The 21,284-nt window shown below is 52.9% G+C and overlaps 1 protein-coding gene across 9 annotated transcripts in view; it reads left to right on the top strand.

Annotated features, from left to right (window-relative positions):
• Window positions 1-21,284, top strand: part of LOC148391108 (uncharacterized) — an 81,797-nt gene that overhangs the window by 2,401 nt on the left and 58,112 nt on the right. For 8 of the 9 annotated variants that reach the window (XM_088389823.1, XM_088389821.1, XM_088389822.1 and 5 more), the window contains 4 exons: window positions 64-161; window positions 270-818; window positions 1,426-1,547; window positions 5,332-5,454. The gene's annotated coding sequence lies outside the window, so the exon portion shown is untranslated. Of the gene's footprint in view, window positions 1-63; window positions 162-269; window positions 819-1,425; window positions 1,548-3,254; window positions 3,377-5,331; window positions 5,455-21,284 lie in introns of all 9 variants that reach the window. The other variant, XM_088389816.1, reaches the window with a different exon arrangement.

Raw genomic sequence — 21,284 nt, 5'->3', positions numbered from 1 at the left:
AGATGATCAGATGATGAATGAGGAGCTTCTTGTTTGGTTCAAATTGCTCATGTGCCACCATAGGCCGGCAACCACGGACCATGCAATCCAGCAAGTCGGTGACTCTTACGCCGTTCAGGTCACTTTACCCGTTCACGGCGCGAATGGATGAAATCATCGAGGTATGATTGCAATCACCTCACAAGGGCTGCCCTCCGAAATCAAATCGATTATCTTTGCACTTAATATATTCTCTCCTCACTTTCCAACTCTCCGTCCTCTTCTGTTAGGTGGATGAGACTGTGGACCCAGAGGAGGGTTGGTCGTATGGGCACAGACAAGGACTTAGCAGCCCCTGCGCCACCTCCGAAGTTGCCCATTCAGTCGCAGCTTTCTAATGCTCTTGAAGCGGCAAAAGTAGCTCGGACTAAATCTGCCTTCACCCCAACACACTCTCCAAACTCTACTCACTCTGACACACCAGGACAGCTTAGCTTTGTTGGATTTATTATAGGATGATATCACACACAATTGACATGGCTGACATAGCTTGCCTGGAGGAACTGTTACCATTTCAAACCACACCACGTCAAGAAAGCTTTTCGATGTCTAAACGTACCGATATGGATACACCGTTTTTCTTTTATCAGCAGGTGGTAGGGAACCTGCTCGCCCAGGCCCTGTGCTCCTGGACCGCAAAGACGGACAACCATCTGAACTTTGAAAAGGACGATGTGATTCAGGTGCTAGGACAGCTGGTGGCTGGGAAACCTGAAGGGAGAACAGGGCTGGTTCCCCAAGTCTTACGTCACACTTGTGGGCGAAGGGGACAGTTCAGAGTATGTATTCAAATACACACAAAAAAAGAACAAGATCGTTTTAACATGTTACAATATTTTTTTTCTGAAAGCCTTGGTGGCAAAACGTCATACAATCAAATTTGCACAATAGATAAGTTTAAGTCATAAAGTAAAGTTTATTTCAGCAACTCTGGGAAATATCATTAATACTGCTTTGTAGTACATATTAAATTCTCCTGTGTCTGAGTGTGTGTATATAATTAGCCTGCTAATATAAATTTACATGATAAATGATAAATATAACGATAAACGAATCTTAGATTATTAGAAGATAAAAATGGGATAACCCTGAATGTGTTTTCTGCCTACTCATCAACTGCCACTAGGCAGATTGAAGCCTTGGCATTTTCATTCATTTAAAGTCAAAAAGTCCCAATGATCATCGTCACACACACATCTGAGCAGCAGCGGAGCCCCATTTCAACCCCTTACACTGAGTGCCAAGCAGGGAAGAAATGGGTACCATTTTGATAATGGTCACTGGTATGACCCGGCCGGGGGATTGAACCCCCGACCTCCCAATCTCAGGGCGGACACTCTCCTCTCCGGCCACTGAGCTGGTAAGGTTTTGTATTGTTTTTTTTAGGGGCCTGCGCGAGTTGCATTTGCCTGCATTTCAATGGTGTAGTGGATGCTCCATGTGTGTTCATTTGGAGTTCCAAAATTACGTCAGCCATTATGATCTGAATACTTGAGAACAGCAAACAAGTAAGTCATTATCACTCATTTACATTTACTCATGTGCATTCCAGTTCTTTTAGGTGAACGGATCTTTAAAATCAGTTCACTCATAAGATTCGTTCAAACGAATCGTTCAACGAATCCCCCCCACACACAAACACACAAAATGATAAGGCTTTTTTTTTTTTTTTAATAATATCCAGTGGAAATAACCCATACACATTAAACAATACAACTACCCCAAAATTATTATATATGATAATAATTAATAATAATAATTCCTTCCGAATCGTTCACTCACCGGCCAACATTAGCGCGGGCGTAATCACATGCCGGCTGTCTCCATTCTAAATTGCGGTGAAAAACATGAGGTAAGAACGATGTATTATAAATTAACTACTACCAACAATCGTAATAATATGGAGAGTTAAATAATAAACAACTTTATTAAATTATTCGATGAACTATTGTCGTACTAATATTGGTAGTGTTGTAGTAATTGTTCTCGTTCGCGCGCAGCTTAGCGCTAACAGCATTCGGAGCAACACGACGGAGTTTTAGCTTGTAGCTTGGCCTACCATCCTTTACGATTTTTTCCCCCTCTAAACTGCCCTACAAATGTATGGAAATGGTGTGTACTGTTAGAATGGTTTATAGACTTGCCCCTGAAAATGGGCAAACCTAAAGGTAAGTCTCGTTAAAAATGTGTTTATCTCGTTTATTTGAAAATATGATGTGCCGTGTTGCTTCGTTTTCAATTGGTTGATGTTAATAAAGTATTTTTGGTGTCTTTGACTGCCCAAAAGTGTTAATAACCAGCTGGAATATTCTAGAATATTAATATTGCCATATTGTGGCCGAGTTTAACTGTGAACTGCGCAGGTGTGTGTAATCAATTGGCGGCTGTCTCCTTTTTAAATTGCGTTGAAACGCATGAGGTAAGAACGATATTAACTACTACCAACAATTGTAATAATATGGAGAGTTGAATAATAAACAACTTTATTAAATGATACGATAAACTATTGTACTAATATTGGTAGTATTGTAGCAATTGTTCTCGTTCGCGCGTCGGCGCGAACACAGCATTCGGGGCAACACGACGGAGTTTTAGCTTGTAGCTTGGCCTACCATACTTCACATTTTTTTCCCTCTAAACTGCTCTACAAATGTATGGAAATGGTGTGTAATAGAATGATTTATAGGGTTGCCCTTAAATATGGGCAAAGCTAAAAGTATGTCTCGTGAAAAATGTGTTTATCTCGTCTATTTGAAAATATTATGTGCCGTGTTGCTTCGTTTTCAATTGATGTTCATACAGTATTCTAGTGTCTTTGACTGCCCAACAGTGTTGATAACCTGCTGGAATATCAATATTGCCATATTGTGGCCGAGTTTGAGGGTTTAAGCGTTTTAGAGAAGTAATGTTAATCTAATTTCATATTACTGTATTGGCCCAAATATAATTTTTTTGTTTCTTTAATTGCATTGCAGAAAATAAAGAACTTTATCACAATATTCTAATTTCCCGTGACAGTCCTGTATATTATGTATACTAATAACTGATTGAAGTTTAGTGGCTCAACTCTTTGTATTATACTGAAGCATGAAATCATTATGTACAACCCTTTCTGTAATTCTTTACATTCTTTTCAATTATGCTATTACTGTAGGTTTTTATGAAGTAAAAAACAAACAAAATAAACAATTTTTGTTTTGTATTGTTTTTTTTAGGGGCCTGCGCGAGTTGCATTTGCCTGCATTTCAATGGTGTAGTGGATGCTCCATGTGTGTTCATTTGGAGTTCCAAAATTACGTCAGCCATTATGATCTGAATACTTGAGAACAGGAAACAAGTAAGTCATTATCACTCATTTACAAAAGTCACACTTTACGACAAGTATTTTAGCATCTCCCAGATGTTTTAGTTTTGTCTGAGCTTAATGTTAACATACAATGCTAACAATTATAGATCAATGTTGCAGTCTTTATAACTCCAATATAACACCAATATTTGATCACAAACTTTGCAGCAACACTTATAGGCAGAAAATATAACAATACTCACGCGCATATATTATGTATACTAAAAATTGATTGATGTTTAGTGGCTCAAATATGCTGGTGACTGCGAACCACCCAATACAGATTTGACACAGTATGTGAAGAAAATGTGATGAATGCTAAGCTTGGTTAGCTTGATGCTAACGCATTATTGAAAGCACCATCGACAGACTAACACAACCAGCATCAGTCTTTTGTTTGCGGCTATGTCATGTGCCTGCATCTGGTTGAAACTGCCCACCCCTGCCCTGCCCTGCGCCTGCGTTGAGATCAGTGTTTCTCAATCATTTTCTGAGATGCCCCCCCCAGGGAGAAGAAAACATTTTACGCCACCCCCAAGCTTGTACCCTTATTAACATTAAACTTGAATGTTTCTTTAATGATTAAAGAAAACAAAAAATAAATAAAAAAGAAAGATCAACTTACAATAAAGAATAACATTGTTTTTTAGTTTGTAACAGAACAGATTCAATGTGCATCACTTTGCCTGAAATTAAGATAAATTATGATTATTTAAATGCTAAACATTCTTGACCAACTGCGATTTTTATGCTAAAAAAATACAATAAAATAATAATTAACATACATAATATTAAATAACAGCAATAAATAATATTCAATTCAAAGTAATTAGCACCATTAACTCTGGAGCACAATATATAAAACATTTTAACCTACAAAACAAAAATAAATAAAACAATTTGTGCTGTTTTTTTTAATGAAAATAAGGCAGCATGACGGAGACCATATATCCACGGCTGCAGGTAGTATCAGCTTTTCTACAAAAGTGTTGATAACCAGCTGGATTATTATTATTGACATATTGTGGCCGAGTTTAAGCGTTTTAGAGAAGTAATGTTAATCTAATTTCACATGTTGTATACTTTTGCTTAATTTTTTAATTATTTTTGTTTGTTTATTTTCACATACAAAAACATTTAAAATGTACATAGATTAAATACATGTGAAAAAGAATGTCTAAAAAACCCTCCAGGGGCTTGCAAAGTAGCATTCTCCAGAAATATGAATACATTTAAGGTAAAATTTCAATGGATAGAGAAATATGCATCCTAATACATGTCATACAGATGAAAAAAGAAACATTAATAACAGGGATAAGGCATACAACAATAGGGAAAAAGCACACCAAAACTATAACTAAAGAGAATAATGAATGGATCCAGCCAGGTTCATTTAGCATACCATATGGAAAGTATTTAGTCTCTAAGATAAGTGATTTCAGAGCCTTCTTAAATTGGTGAGAAAAGTCCCATAAAAATAGTGGAAGCGAATTGTAAATCTTTGACCCTCTGTAGCCTAGTATGTTAAATTGAGTTTGGGCTGTACGGGCTTTTGGTGGTCTGAGGTCATTTGAGCTGCATGTGGGGTAATTATGGACCTGAGAATTCTGTCTAAATAAGTTATGAAAAAATAGGGGAAGGGTTCTCCCCAATGAGCCATGAAGCAAGAGACCAATTTGAAGATGATTGACTTGAAAAACAGTGAGGATACTTAGCTGAGTAAAAAGAGGCTGAGATGAACGTTTCGGATGTACACAACATATTACTCTTAGAGCTCGTTTCTGCAGACCATATATAGGCTCAAGTCTGTTACAAGCATGAAATCATTATGTGCAAGCTGTTTTTATTTAATTCTTTACATTCTTTTCAATTATGCTATGACTGTAGGTTTTTATAACGTAAAAAATAAATTAAATGAACTATTTTCCTTTTGTAATTTTTTTTAGGGGGCTGCACGAGTTGCATTTGCCTGCCTTTCAATGGTCTACTGTAAATTCCATATGTTCATTTGGAGTTCCAAAAATTACGTCAGCCATTATGATCTGAATACTTGAGAAGAACAGCAACAAGTAAGTCATTATTTCTCATTTACAAAAGTCACACTGTACGACAAGTATTTTAGCAACTCCCGGATGTTTTAGCTTTGTCTGAGCTTAATGCTAACATACAATGCTAACAATTCTAGATTAATGTTGCAGTCATATAACTCCAATATAACTGATATTTGAACACAAACTTTACAGCAACACTTGTAGGCAGAAAATATAACTAAACTCAGAGGCATATATTATGTATACTAAAAAGTGATTGAAGCTTAGCGGCTCAAATATTTTGGTGATTGCTAACCACCCAATACAGATTTGACACAGTGTGTGAAGAAAATGTGATGAATGCTAAGCTTGGTTAGCTTGATGCTAACGCATTATGGAAAACACCATCGACAGACTAACACAACCATGCTAACAATTCTAGATTAATGTTACAGTCATTATAACTCCAATATATCACTGATATTTGAACACAAACTTGGCAGCAACACTTGTAGGCAGAAAATATAACAATACTCACAGCATACAATATATTATGTATACCAAAAACTGATTGAAGCTTAGTGGCTCAAATATTTTGGTGGCTGCGAACCACCCAATACAGATTTGACACAGTATGTGAAGAAAATGTGATGAATGCTAAGGTTGGTTAGCTTGATGCCAACGCATCAATGGTGGAAAACACCATCGACAGATTAACGCAACTAGCATAAGTCTTTTGTGTGCGGCTATGTCATGTGCCCGCATCTGGTTGAAACTGCCCACCCTTGCCCTACCCTGCCCTACCCTGCCCACCCCTGCCCTGCCCTGCCCTGCCATGCCCTGCGCCTGCGCTTAGTTCAGTGCTGCTCAATCAATTCCCTGATGCCCCCAGGGACAAAAAAACATTTTGAGCCCCCCACGCTTGTACCCTTATTAACATTAAACTTTAATGATTCTTCAATGATTAAAGCAAACAAAATTAAATATAAAGGAAAGATCAACTTACAGTAAAGAATAACTTTATTATAACATTGTTTTTGTGTCTAACAAAACAGATTGAATGTGCATCACTTTGCCTGAAATTAAAAAATAAATTATGAATTTTTAAACTCTAAACATTCTTGACCAACTGCTGAATGCTGAAGAAAATACAATAAAATAATGAGCAAACATAATATAAACATAACATTGCCCTGCCCTGGCCTACCCTGCCCACCCCTGCCCTGCGCCTGTGCTTAGTTCAGTGCTGCTCAATCAATTCCCTGATGCCCCCCAGGGAGAAAAAAACATTTTGAGCCCCCCACGCTTGTACCCTTATTAACATTAAACTTTAATGATTCTTCAATGATTAAAGCAAACAAAATTAAATAAAAAGGAAAGATCAACTTACAGTAAAGAATAACTTTATTATAACATTGTTTTTGTGTCTAACAAAACAGATTGAATGTGCATCACTTTGCCTGAAATTAAAAAATAAATTATGAATTTTTAAACTCTAAACATTCTTGACCAACTGCTGAATGCTGAAGAAAATAAAATAAAATAATGAGCAAACATAATATTAAATGAAATAACAGCAATAATTAATATTCAATTCAAAGTAAGGAGCACAATATTTAAAACATTTTATCCTACAAAACAAAAGTAAATAAAATGATTTCCTTATGAATGTAAATGAGGCAGCATGATGGAGACCATATCCACGACTGCAGGTAGGTCTTCTGCAATGGTGTTTTTTTTGTTTGCCTGAAATTAAAAAATAAATTATGAATTTTTAAACTCTAAACATTCTTGACCAACTGCTGAATGCTGAAGAAAATACAATAAAATAATGAGCAAACATAATATTAAATGAAATAACAGCAATAATTAATATTAAATTCAAAGTAAGGGGCACAATATTTAAAACATCATATCCTACAAAACAAAAGTAAATAAAATGATTTCTTTTTTAATGTAAATGAGGCAGCATGACGGAGACCATATCCACGACTGCAGGTAGGTCTTATGCAATGCAAAAGTAAATAAAATGATTTCTTTTTTAATGTAAATGAGGCAGCATGACGGAGACCATATCCACGACTGCAGGTAGGTCTTATGCAATGGTGTTTTTTTTGTTGTTGTTGCACTGAGCAATTTGGTACGCTGCCTTGGAATTTCCTGGATGAAGCCAGGACTGCTTCGAATGCGTCAGAACTGCCTTGGATGAGCCTTGAAATTGCCTTGAATGCGCCTCGGATGTGCTTGGACACTGGGATCGCCTTGGTCACGCCTGGACAACGCCGGAGAACCACCTTGTATGCGCCTGGACGACGCCGGGACCCCCTTGGATGCACCTGGATGGAGCTGGGATCGCACTGGATGCGCTTGGACGACACCGAGTCCGGCTTGTATGCGCCTGGACGACGCCAGGATTGCCTTGGATGCGCCTGGACAATGCCAGGACTGCCTTGGATGCGCCTTGAATGCGCCTGGGCGAGGCCGGGACCGCCTTGGATATGCTTTGGATGCGCCAGGACAACGCGGAGACCGCCTTGAATGCGCCTGGACGCCGCTGGGACTGCCTTGGATGTGCCTGGACGACGCCGGGAAAGCCTTGGATGCGCCTGGATGACGCCGGGACAGATTTGAATGCGCCTGGTTGACGCCAAGCTCAGCTTGGATGCGCCTGGACGACGGCGGGATCACTTTGGATGCTTCTGGATGACGCCGGGATCACCTTAGATGCGCCTCGACAATGCTTGGACCACATTGGATGCGCCTGTAAAACACCAAGACCACCTTGGATGCGCCTTGGATACCCTTGGACGACACCAGGACCACCTAGGATGCCCCTAGACGACTTGAAATGTGGCTTGAAATGTGCCTCGGATGCACCTTGGATGCACCTAATCGACGCCAGGACAACCTTGGATGTGCCCAGACGATGCCAGGACTGCCCTGGATGTGCCTGGAAGACGCTGGGACCAACTTGTACCCGCCTAGACGATGCCGGGATCACTTTGGATGCACCTGGACCATGCCAAGACTGCCTTGGATGCAGCTGGACGAAGCCGAGACTGTCTTGGATGGAGCTGGACGAAGCCAGGACTGCCTTGCATGCGCCTGGACGACGCTGGGACGGCCTTGGTTGCGCCTGGACGAAACCGGGACCGCCTTGTATGCGCCTGGACGACGCCGGGGCAGCCTTGTGTGGGCCTGGACAAAACCAGGAGCGCGTCTGATGCTCCTGGATGACTCCGGTACAGCCTTAGGTGTGCCTGGACGACGTCAGAACTGCCTGGGATGTACCTGGACGACGCTTGGACCGCCTTGAATGCACCTTGGACATGCCTGGAAGAGGAAGGGACCATCTTGCATGCGCCTGGACGATGCAGGAACCGCCTGGGATGCGCCTTGTATGCGCCTGGATGGAGCCGGGATCACCTTGGATGCGCCTGGATGATGCTTGGACCGCCTTGGATGCGCCTGGATGACACTGGGACCGCCTTGGATGCGTCATGGATGCGCCTGGACTAAAGCGAGATCACCTTGGATGCGTATGGACGACGCCGGGACCGCCTTGGTTGCGTTTGGACGACACCTGGACCGCCTTGCTTGCGCCTGGACGTCGCCGGGACCGCCTTTGGTGCGCCTGGACGATGCCAAGGCGCCTAGATAATTCTGAGACCCCCTTGGATGCGCCTGGACGACACTGGGACCGTCTTGGATGTGCCTGGACGACGCTGGGATTGCCTTGGATGCCCTTTGTGACCTCTGGACTGCCCTTGATGCGCCTGGAACACACCGGGACCGCGTTGGATGCGCCTGGACGACGCCGGGACCGCCTTGGTTGCGCCTGTACGACGCAGGGACGGCCTTGGATGCGTCTGGACGATGCCGGGACGGCCTTGGATGCGCCATGATTGCGCCTTGGATGCGCCTTGGATGCGCCTGGACGACACCAGGACCTCCTTAGGTGTGCCTGGATGATGCCTGGACCACCTTGGATAAGACTTGGATGCGCTTGGGCAACTTCGGGACTGCCTTGGATGCACCTGGACGACGCCGGGACTGTCTTGGATGCGGCTCGGATAAGCCTTGGATGCGCCTGGTCGACGCCGAGACTACCTTGGATACGCCATCTATGTGCCTTGGATTCGCCTGGACGAAGCCGCGACCGCCTTGGATAGGCCTGAAAGATGCCGGTATCACCTTGGATGCGCCTGGACAAAGCCGGGACTGCCTTGGATGCGTCTGGATCACGCCGTTACCTGCTTGTATGCACCTGGACGAAGCCCGGACTGCCTTATATGTGCCTTGGATGCGCCTGGATGATGGAGGGACTGACTTGGCTCGGCTGCGGCTCGGCTGCGGCTCGGCTGCGGCTCGGCTGCGGCTCGGCTGCGGTTGGGCTGCGGCTCGGCTGCGGCTCGGCTGCGGCTCGGCTGCGGGTAACGCCTTGGACATGCTTTGGATGAACCTGGAAGACACCGGGACCGCCTTGGATGCGCCTGGACGACGCCGGGACTTCTTTGGATGTGCCTTGGTTGCGCCTAAACGACGCCAGGACCGCCTAGGATTCACCTGAAAAACGCCGGGACTGCCTTGAATGCGTCTTGTATGCGCCTGGACAACACCGGGACTGCCTTGGATGCTGCTTGGATTCGCCTCGGATGCACCTCTGATGCGCCTCTGATGCGCCTGTACGACACCAGGACCGCCTTGGATGTGTCTGGACGTTGCTGGGACCGTCTTGGATGTGCTTTTGATGTGCCTGTCAAGGATGCACCTTGGATGCCCCTGGACGACGCCGGGACTTCTTTGGATGTGCCTTAGTTGCGCCTAAACGACGCCAGGACCGCCTAGGATTCACCTGAAAAACGCCGGGACTGCCTTGAATGCGTCTTGTATGCGCCTGGACAACACCGGGACTGCCTTGGATGCTGCTTGGATGCGCCTCGGATGCACCTCTGATGCGCCTCTGATGCGCCTGTACGACACCAGGACCGCCTTGGATGTGTCTGGACGTATCTGGGACCGTCTTGGATGTGCTTTTGATGTGCCTGTCAAGGATGCACCTTGGATGCCCCTGGACGACGCCGGGACTTCTTTGGATGTGCCTTGGTTGCGCCTAAACGACGCCAGGACCGCTTAGGATTCACCTGAAAAACGCCGGGACTGCCTTGAATGCGTCTTGTATGCGCCTGGACAACGCCGGGACTGCCTTGGATGCTGCTTGGATGCGCCTCGGATGCGCCTCTGATGCGCCTCTGATGCGCCTCTGATGCGCCTGTACGACACCAGGACCGCCTTGGATGTGTCTGGACGTTGCTGGGACCGTCTTGGATGTGCTTTTGATGTGCCTGTCAAGGATGCACCTTGGATGCCCCTGGACGACGCCGGGACTTCTTTGGATGTGCCTTGGTTGCGCCTGGACGACGCCAGGACCGCCTAGGATGTGCCTCGGATGCGTCATGGATGCGCCTGGATTATGGCAAGACTGCCTTTGATGCTCCTGGACGACGCATGGACTGCCTTTGTTGCGCCTAGACGACGCCGGGACTTCTTTGGATGTGCCTTGGTTGCGCCTAAACGACGCCATGACCGCCTAGGATTCACCTGAAAAACGCCGGGACTGCCTTGAATGCGTCTTGTATGCGCCTGGACAACGCCGGGACTGCCTTGGATGCTGCTTGGATGCACCTTGGATGCCCCTGGACGAAGCCGGGACTCCCTTAGATGTGCTTTGAATGCGCCTGGATGATGCAGGGACTGCCTTGGCTGCGACTCGGCTGCGGCTCGGCTGCGGCTCGGCTGCGGCTCGGCTGCGGCTCGGCTGCGGCTGGGCTGCGGCTGGGCTGCGGCTCGGCTGCGGCTCGGCTGCGGCTGGGCTGCGGCTCGGCTGCGGCTCGGCTGCGGCTCGGCTGCGGGTAACGCCTTGGACATGCTTCGGATAAATCTGGAAGACACCGGGACCGCCTTGGATGCGCCTGGACGACGCCGGGACTTCTTTGGATGTGCCTTGGTTGCGCCTAAACGACGCCAGGACCGCCTAGGATTCACCTGAAAAACGCCGGGACTGCCTTGAATGCGTCTTGTATGCGCCTGGACAACACCGGGACTGCCTTGGATGCTGCTTGGATTCGCCTCGGATGCACCTCTGATGCGCCTCTGATGCGCCTGTACGACACCAGGACCGCCTTGGATGTGTCTGGACGTTGCTGGGACCGTCTTGGATGTGCTTTTGATGTGCCTGTCAAGGATGCACCTTGGATGCCCCTGGACGACGCCGGGACTTCTTTGGATGTGCCTTGGTTGCGCCTGGACGACGCCAGGACCGCCTAGGATGTGCCTCGGATGCGTCATGGATGCGCCTGGATTATGGCAAGACTGCCTTGGATGCTCCTGGACGACGCAGGGACTGCCTTTGTTGCGCCTAGACGACACCGGGACCACCTCGGATGGACTTTGGATGCGCCTGATCGGCGCTGGGACAGTCTTGGATGTGCCTGGACAATGCTGGGATTGCCTTGGATGCGTCTAGTGACCTCTGGAACGCCTTGGATGTGCCTGGACAACGCCTGGACCGCCTTGCATGCGCCTGGACGATCCTGGGACCGCCTTTGTGGCGCCTGGACGACATTGGGACCACCTTGGATGCGCGTAGACGATGCTGGGACTGCCTTTGATGCGCGTTTGATGCGCCTGTGCGACACCAGGACCGCCTTGAATGTGCCTGAACGACGCCGACATCGTCTTGGATGTGGCTTGGATGCGCCCGGACGACGCCTGGACCGCCTTGGAATGAGCCTGGACGACGCCGGGATCTCCTTGGATGAGGTTGGATGACTCAGGGACTGCCTTGAATGAGCCTGGATGACGCCGCGACCGCCTTGGATAGGCCTGAAAGACGCCGGTATCACCTTGGATGCGCCTGGACAAAGCCGGGACTGCCTTGGATGCGTCTGGATAACGCCTTGACCTACTTGTATGCACCTGGACGAAGCCGGGACTCCCTTAGATGTGCCTTGGATGCGCCTGGATGATGCAGGGACTGCCCTAGATGAGCATTGGATGCGCCTGGATGATGCAGGGACTGCCTTGGCTGCGGCTCGGCTGCGGCTCGGCTGCGGCTCGGCTGCGGCTCGGCTGCGGCTGGGCTGCGGCTCGGCTGCGGCTGGGCTGCGGCTTTGCTGCGGCTGGGCTGCGGCTCGGCTGCGGCTCGGCTGCGGGTTACGCCTTGGACATGTTTCGGATGAACCTGGAAGACACCGGGACTGCCTTGGATGCGCCTGGACGACGCCGGGACTTCTTTGGATGTGCCTTGGTTGCGCCTAAACGACGCCAGGACCGCCTAGGATTCACCTGAAAAAACGCCGGGACTGCCTTGAATGCGTCTTGTATGCGCCTGGACAACGCCGGGACTGCCTTGGATGCTGCTTGGATGCGCCTCGGATGCGCCTCTGATGCGCCTCTGATGCGCCTGTACGACACCAGGACCACCTAGGATGTGTCTGGACGTTGCTGGGACCGTCTTGGATGTGCTTTTGATGTGCCTGTCAAGGATGCACCTTGGATGCCCCTGGACGACGCCAGGACTTCTTTGGATGTGCCTTGGTTGCGCCTGGACGACGCCAGGACCGCCTAGGATGTGCCTCGGATGCGTCATGGATGCGCCTGGATTATGATAAGACTGCCTTGGATGCTCCTGGACGACGCAGGGACTGCCTTTGTTGCGCCTAGACGACACCGGGACCACCTCGGATGCACTTTGGATGCGCCTGATCGGCGCTGGGACAGTCTTGGATGTGCCTGGACGATGCTGGGATTGCCTTGGATGCGTCTAGTGACCTCTGGAACGCCTTGGATGTGCCTGGACAACGCCTGGACCGCCTTGTATGCGCCTGGACGATCCTGGGACCGCCTTTGTGGCGCCTGGACGACATTGGGACCACCTTGGATGCGCGTAGACGATGCTGGGACTGCCTTTGATGCGCGTTTGATGCGCCTGTGCGACACCAGGACCGCCTTGAATGTGCCTGAATGACGCCGACATCGTCTTGGATGTGGCTTGGATGCGCCCGGACGACCCCAGGACTCCCTTGGATGAGGCTGGACGACTACGGGACTGTTAAGGATGCACCTTGGATGCCCCTGGATGAAGCCGGGACTCCCTTAGATGTGCCTTGGATGCGCCTGGATGATGCAGGGACTGCCTTGGCTGCGGCTCGGCTGCGGCTCGGCTGCGGCTCGGCTGCGGCTCGGCTGCGGCTGGGCTGCGGCTGGGCTGCGGCTGGGCTGCGGCTGGGCTGCGGCTGGGCTGCGGCTCGGCTGCGGCTTGGCTGCGGCTCGGCTGCGGGTAACGCCTTGGACATGCTTCGGATGAATCTGGAAGACACCGGGACCGCCTTGGATGCGCCTGGACGACGCCGGGACTTCTTTGGATGTGCCTTGGTTGCGCCTAAACGACGCCAGGACCGCCTAGGATTCACCTGAAAAACGCCGGGACTGCCTTGAATGCGTCTTGTATGCGCCTGGACAACACCGGGACTGCCTTGGATGCTGCTTGGATTCGCCTCGGATGCACCTCTGATGCGCCTCTGATGCGCCTGTACGACACCAGGACCGCCTTGGATGTGTCTGGACGTTGCTGGGACCGTCTTGGATGTGCTTTTGATGTGCCTGTCAAGGATGCACCTTGGATGCCCCTGGACGACGCCGGGACTTCTTTGGATGTGCCTTGGTTGCGCCTAAACGACGCCAGGACCGCCTAGGATTCACCTGAAAAACGCCGGGACTGCCTTGAATGCGTCTTGTATGCGCCTGGACAACGCCGGGACTGCCTTGGATGCTGCTTGGATGCGCCTCGGATGCGCCTCTGATGCGCCTCTGATGCGCCTGTACGACACCAGGACCACCTTGGATGTGTCTGGACGTTGCTGGGACCGTCTTGGATGTGCTTTTGATGTGCGTGTCAAGGATGCACCTTGGATGCCCCTGGACGACGCCAGGACTTCTTTGGATGTGCCTTGGTTGCGCCTGGACGACACCAGGACCGCCTAGGATGTGCCTCGGATGCGTCATGGATGCGCCTGGATTATGGCAAGACTGCCTTGGATGCTCCTGGACGACGCAGGGACTGCCTTTGTTGCGCCTAGACGACACCGGGACCACCTCGGATGCACTTTGGATGCGCCTGATCGGCGCTGGGACAGTCTTGGATGTGCCTGGACGATGCTGGGATTGCCTTGGATGCGTCTAGTGACCTCTGGAACGCCTTGGATGTGCCTGGACAACGCCTGGACCGCCTTGTATGCGCCTGGACGATCCTGGGACCGCCTTTGTGGCGCCTGGACGACATTGGGACCACCTTGGATGCGCGTGGACGATGCTGGGACTGCCTTTGATGCGCGTTTGATGCGCCTGTGCGACATCAGGACCGCCTTGAATGTGCCTGAACGACGCCGACATCGTATTGGATGTGGCTTGGATGCGCCCGGACGACCCCAGGACTCCCTTGGATGAGGCTGGACGACTACGGGACTGTTAAGGATGCACCTTGGATGCCCCTGGACGAAGCCGGGAATCCCTTAGATGTGCCTTGGATGCGCCTGGATGATGCAGGGACTGCCTTGGCTGCGGCTCGGCTGCGGCTCGGCTGCGGCTCGGCTGCGGCTCGGCTGCGGCTGGGCTGCGGCTCGGCTGCGGCTGGGCTGCGGCTGGGCTGCAGCTGGGCTGCGGCTCGGCTGCGGCTTGGCTGCGGCTCGGCTGCGGGTAACGCCTTGGACATGCTTCGGATAAATCTGGAAGACACCGGGACCGCCTTGGATGCGCCTGGACGACGCCGGGACTTCTTTGGATGTGCCTTGGTTGCGCCTAAACGACGCCAGGACCGCCTAGGATTCACCTGAAAAACGCCGGGACTGCCTTGAATGCGTCTTGTATGCGCCTGGACAACACCGGGACTGCCTTGGATGCTGCTTGGATTCGCCTCAGATGCACCTCTGATGCGCCTCTGATGCGCCTGTACGACACCAGGACCGCCTTGGATGTGTCTGGACGTTGCTGGGACCGTCTTGGATGTGCTTTTGATGTGCCTGTCAAGGATGCACCTTGGATGCCCCTGGACGACGCTGGGACTTCTTTGGATGTGCCTTGGTTGCGCCTAAACGACGCCAGGACCGCCTAGGATTCACCTGAAAAACGGCGGGACTGCCTTAAATGCGTCTTGTATGCGCCTGGACAACGCCGGGACTGCCTTGGATGTGCCTCGGATGCGTCATGGATGCGCCTGGATTATGGCAAGACTGCCTTGGATGCTCCTGGACGACGCAGGGACTGCCTTTGTTGCGCCTAGACGACACCGGGACCACCTCGGATGCACTTTGGATGCGCCTGATCGGCGCTGGGACAGTCTTAGATGTGCCTGGACGATGCTGGGATTGCCTTGGATGCGTCTAGTGACCTCTGGAACGCCTTGGATGTGCCTGGACAACGCCTGGACCGCCTTGTATGCGCCTGGACGATCCTGGGACCGCCTTTGTGGCGCCTGGACGACATTGGGACCACCTTGGATGCGCGTAGACGATGCTGGGACTGCCTTTGATGCGCGTTTGATGCGCCTGTGCGACACCAGGACCGCCTTGAATGTGCCTGAACGACGCCGACATCGTCTTGGATGTGGCTTGGATGCGCCCGGACGACCCCCGGACTCCCTTGGATGAGGCTGGACGACTACGGGACTGTTAAGGATGCACCTTGGATGCCCCTGGACGAAGCCGGGACTCCCTTAGATGTGCCTTGGATGCGCCTGGATGATGCAGGGACTGCCTTGGCTGCGGCTCGGCTGCGGCTCGGCTGCGGCTCGGCTGCGGCTCGGCTGCGGCTCGGCTGCGGCTCGGCTGCGGCTCGGCTGCGGCTCGGCTGCGGCTCGGCTGCGGCTGGGCTGCGGCTGGGCTGCGGCTCGGCTGCGGCTTGGCTGCGGCTCGGCTGCGGGTAACGCCTTGGACATGCTTCGGATGAATCTGGAAGACACCGGGACTGCCTTGGATGCGCCTGGAAGACGCCGGGACTTCTTTGGATGTGCCTTGGTTGCGCCTAAACGACGCCAGGACCGCCTAGGATTCACCTGAAAAACGCCGGGACTGCCTTGAATGCGTCTTGTATGCGCCTGGACAACGCCGGGACTGCCTTGGATGCTGCTTGGATGCGCCTCGGATGCACCTCTGATGCGCCTCTGATGCGCCTGTACGACACCAGGACCGCCTTGGATGTGTCTGGACGTTGCTGGGACCGTCTTGGATGTGCTTTTGATGTGCCTGTCAAGGATGCACCTTGGATGCCCCTGGACGACGCCGGGACTTCTTTGGATGTGCCTTGATTGCGCCTGGACGACGCCAGGACAGCCTAGGATGTGCCTCGGATGCGTCATGGATGCGCCTGGATTATGGCAAGACTGCCTTGGATGCTCCTGGACGACGCAGGGACTGCCTTTGTTGCGCCTAGACGACACCGGGACCACCTCGGATGCACTTTGGATGCGCCTGATCGGCGCTGGGACAGTCTTGGATGTGCCTGGACGATGCTGGGATTGCCTTGGATGCGTCTAGTGACCTCTGGAACGCCTTGGATGTGCCTGGACAACGCCTGGACCGCCTTGTATGCGCCTGGACGATCCTGGGACCGCCTTTGTGGCGCCTGGACGACATTGGGACCACCTTGGATGCGCGTAGACGATGCTGGGACTGCCTTTGATGCGCGTTTGATGCGCCTGTGCGACACCAGGACCGCCTTGAATGTGCCTGAACGACGCCGACATCGTCTTGGATGTGGCTTGGATGCGCCCGGACGACCCCAGGACTCCCTTGGATGAGGCTGGACGACTACGGGACTGTTAAGGATGCACCTTGGATGCCCCTGGACGAAGCCGGGACTCCCTTAGATGTGCCTTGGATGCGCCTGGATGATGCAGGGACTGCCTTGGCTGCGGCTCGGCTGCGGCTGCGGCTCGGCTGCGGCTCGGCTGCGGCTCGGCTGCGGCTGGGCTGCGGCTGGGCTGCGGCTGGGCTGCGGCTGGGCTGCGGCTCGGCTGCGGCTCGGCTGCGGCTCGGCTGCGGGTAACGCCTTGGACATGCTTCGGATAAATCTGGAAGACACCGGGATCGCCTTGGATGCGCCTGGACGACGCCGGGACTTCTTTGGATGTGCCTTGGTTGCGCCTAAACGACGCCAGGATCGCCTAGGATTCACCTGAAAAACGCCGGGACTGCCTTGAATGCGTCTTGTATGCGCCTGGACAACACCGGGACTGCCTTGGATGCTGCTTGGATTCGCCTCAGATGCACCTCTGATGCGCCTCTGATGCGCCTGTACGACACCAGGACCGCCTTGGATGTGTCTGGACGTTGCTGGGACCGTCTTGGATGTGCTTTTGATGTGCCTGTCAAGGATGCACCTTGGATGCCCCCAGACGACGCCGGGACTTCTTTGGATGTGCCTTGGTTGCGCCTAAACGACGCCAGGACCGCCTAGGATTCACCTGAAAAACGCCGGGACTGCCTTGAATGCGTCTTGTATGCGCCTGGACAACGCCGGGACTGCCTTGGATGCTGCTTGGATGCGCCTCGGATGCGCCTCTGATGCGCCTCTGATGCGCGTCTGATGCGCCTGTACGACACCGGGACCGCCTTGGATGTGTCTGGACGTTGCTGGGACCGTCTTGGATGTGCTTTTGATGTGCCTGTCAAGGATGCACCTTGGATGCCCCTGGACGACGCCGGGACTTCTTTGGATGTGCCTTGGTTGCGCCTGGACGACGCCAGGACCGCCTAGGATGTGCCTCGGATGCGTCATGGATGCGTCTGGATTATGGCAAGACTGCCTTGGATGCTCCTGGACGACGCAGGGACTGCCTTTGTTGCGCCTAGACGACACCGGGACCACCTCGGATGCACTTTGGATGCGCCTGATCGGCGCTGGGACAGTCTTGGATGTGCCTGGACGATGCTGGGATTGCCTTGGATGCGTCTAGTGACCTCTGGAACGCCTTGGATGTGCCTGGACAACGCCTGGACCGCCTTGTATGCGCCTGGACGATCCTGGGACCACCTTTGTGGCGCCTGGACGACATTGGGACCACCTTGGATGCGCGTAGACGATGCTGGGACTGCCTTTGATGCGCGTTTGATGCGCCTGTGCGACACCAGGACCGCCTTGAATGTGCCTGAACGACGCCAACATCGTCTTGGATGTGGCTTGGATGCGCCCTGACGACCCCAGGACTCCCTTGGATGAGGCTGGACGACTACGGGACTGTTAAGGATGCACCTTGGATGCCCCTGGACGAAGCCGGGACTCCCTTAGATGTGCCTTGGATGCGCCTGGATGATGCAGGGACTGCCTTGGCTGCGGCTCGGCTGCGGCTCGGCTGCGGCTCGGCTGCGGCTGGGCTGCGGCTGGGCTGCGGCTGGGCTGCGGCTGGGCTGCGGCTGGGCTGCGGCTCGGCTGCGGCTTGGCTGCGGCTCGGCTGCGGGTAACGCCTTGGACATGCTTCGGATGAATCTGGAAGACACCGGGACCGCCTTGGATGCGCCTGGACGACGCCGGGACTTCTTTGGATGTGCCTTGGTTGCGCCTAAACGACGCCAGGACCGCCTAGGATTCACCTGAAAAACGCCGGGACTGCCTTGAATGCGTCTTGTATGCGCCTGGACAACACCGGGACTGCCTTGGATGCTGCTTGGATTCGCCTCGGATGCACCTCTGATGCGCCTCTGATGCGCCTGTACGACACCAGGACCGCCTTGGATGTGTCTGGACGTTGCTGGGACCGTCTTGGATGTGCTTTTGATGTGCCTGTCAAGGATGCACCTTGGATGCCCCTGGACGACGCCGGGACTTCTTTGGATGTGCCTTGGTTGCGCCTGGACGACGCCAGGACCGCCTAGGATGTGCCTCGGATGCGTCATGGATACGCCTGGTTTATGGCAAGACTGCCTTGGATGCTCCTGGACGACGCAGGTACTGCCTCTGTTGCGCCTAGACGACACCGGGACCACCTCGGATGGACTTTGGATGCGCCTGATCGGCGCTGGGACAGTCTTGGATGTGCCTGGACGATGCTGGGATTGCCTTGGATGCGTCTAGTGACCTCTGGAACGCCTTGGATGTGCCTGGACAACGCCTTGTATGCGCCTGGACGATCCTGGGACCGCCTTTGTGGCGCCTGGACGACATTGGGACCACCTTGGATGCGCGTAGACGATGCTGGGACTGCCTTTGATGCGCGTTTGATGCGCCTGTGCGACACCAGGACCGCCTTGAATGTGCCTGAACGACGCCGACATCGTCTTGGATGTGGCTTGGATGCGCCCTGACGACCCCAGGACTCCCTTGGATTAGGCTGGACGACTACGGGACTGTTAAGGATGCACCTTGGATGCCCCTGGACAAAGCCGGGACTCCCTTAGATGTGCCTTGGATGCGCCTGGATGATGCAGGGACTGCCTTGGCTGCGGCTCGGCTGCGGCTCGGCTGCGGCTCGGCTGCGGCTCGGCTGCGGCTCGGCTGCGGCTGGGCTGCGGCTGGGCTGCGGCTGGGCTGCGGCTGGGCTGCGGCTGGGCTGCGGCTCGGCTGCGGCTTGGCTGCGGCTCGGCTGCGGGTAACGCCTTGGACATGCTTCGGATAAATCTGGAAGACACCGGGACCGCCTTGGATGCGCCTGGACGACGCCGGGACTTCTTTGGATGTGCCCTGGTTGCGCCTAAACGACGCCAGGACCGCCTAGGATTCACCTGAAAAACGCCGGGACTGCCTTGAATGCGTCTTGTATGCGCCTGGACAACACCGGGACTGCCTTGGATGCTGCTTGGATGCGCCTCGGATGCACCTCTGATGCGCCTCTGATGCGCCTGTACGACACCAGGACCGCCTTGGATGTGTCTGGACATTGCTGGGACCGTCTTGGATGTGCTTTTGATGTGCCTGTCAAGGATGCACCTTGGATGCCCCTGGACGACGCCGGGACTTCTTTGGATGTGCCTTGGTTGCGCCTGGACGACGCCAGGACCGCCTAGGATGCGCCTCGGATGCGTCATGGATGCGCCTGGATTATGGCAAGACTGCCTTTGATGCTCCTGGACGACGCAGGGACTGCCTTTGTTGCGCCTAGACGACGCCGGGACTTCTTTGGATGTGCCTTGGTTGCGCCTAAACGACGCCAGGACCGCCTAGGATTCACCTGAAAAACGCCGGGACTGCCTTGAATGCGTCTTGTATGCGCCTGGACAACGCAGGGACTGCCTTGGCTGCGGCTCGGCTGCGGCTCGGCTGCGGCTCGGCTGCGGCTCGGCTGCGGCTCGGCTGCGGCTCGGCTGCGGCTGGGCTGCGGCTGGGCTGCGGCTGGGCTGCGGCTGGGCTGCGGCTGGGCTGCGGCTGGGCTGCGGCTCGGCTGCGGCTTGGCTGCGGCTCGGCTGCGGGTAACGCCTTGGACATGCTTCGGATAAAACTGGAAGACACCGGGACCACCTTGGATGCGCCTGGACGACGCCGGGACTTCTTTGGATGTGCCTTGGTTGCGCCTAAACGACGCCAGGACCACCTAGGATTCACCTGAAAAACGCCGGGACTGCCTTGAATGCGTCTTGTATGCGCCTGGACAACACCGGGACTGCCTTGGATGCTGCTTGGATGCGCCTCGGATGCACCTCTGATGCGCCTCTGATGCGCCTGTACGACACCAGGACCGCCTTGGATGTGTCTGGACGTTGCTGGGACCGTCTTGGATGTGCTTTTGATGTGCCTGTCAAGGATGCACCTTGGATGCCCCTGGACGACGCCGGGACTTCTTTGGATGTGCCTTGGTTGCGCCTGGACGACGCCAGGACCGC

Source organism: Syngnathus floridae, chromosome 11 (assembly GCF_059516105.1).
Source record: "Syngnathus floridae isolate MCC-2025c chromosome 11, RoL_Sflo_1.0, whole genome shotgun sequence".
Taxonomy (NCBI): domain Eukaryota; kingdom Metazoa; phylum Chordata; class Actinopteri; order Syngnathiformes; family Syngnathidae; genus Syngnathus; species Syngnathus floridae.
Note: the sequence above shows the minus strand (reverse complement) of the source record. Positions and strands in the feature narration are given on the sequence as shown.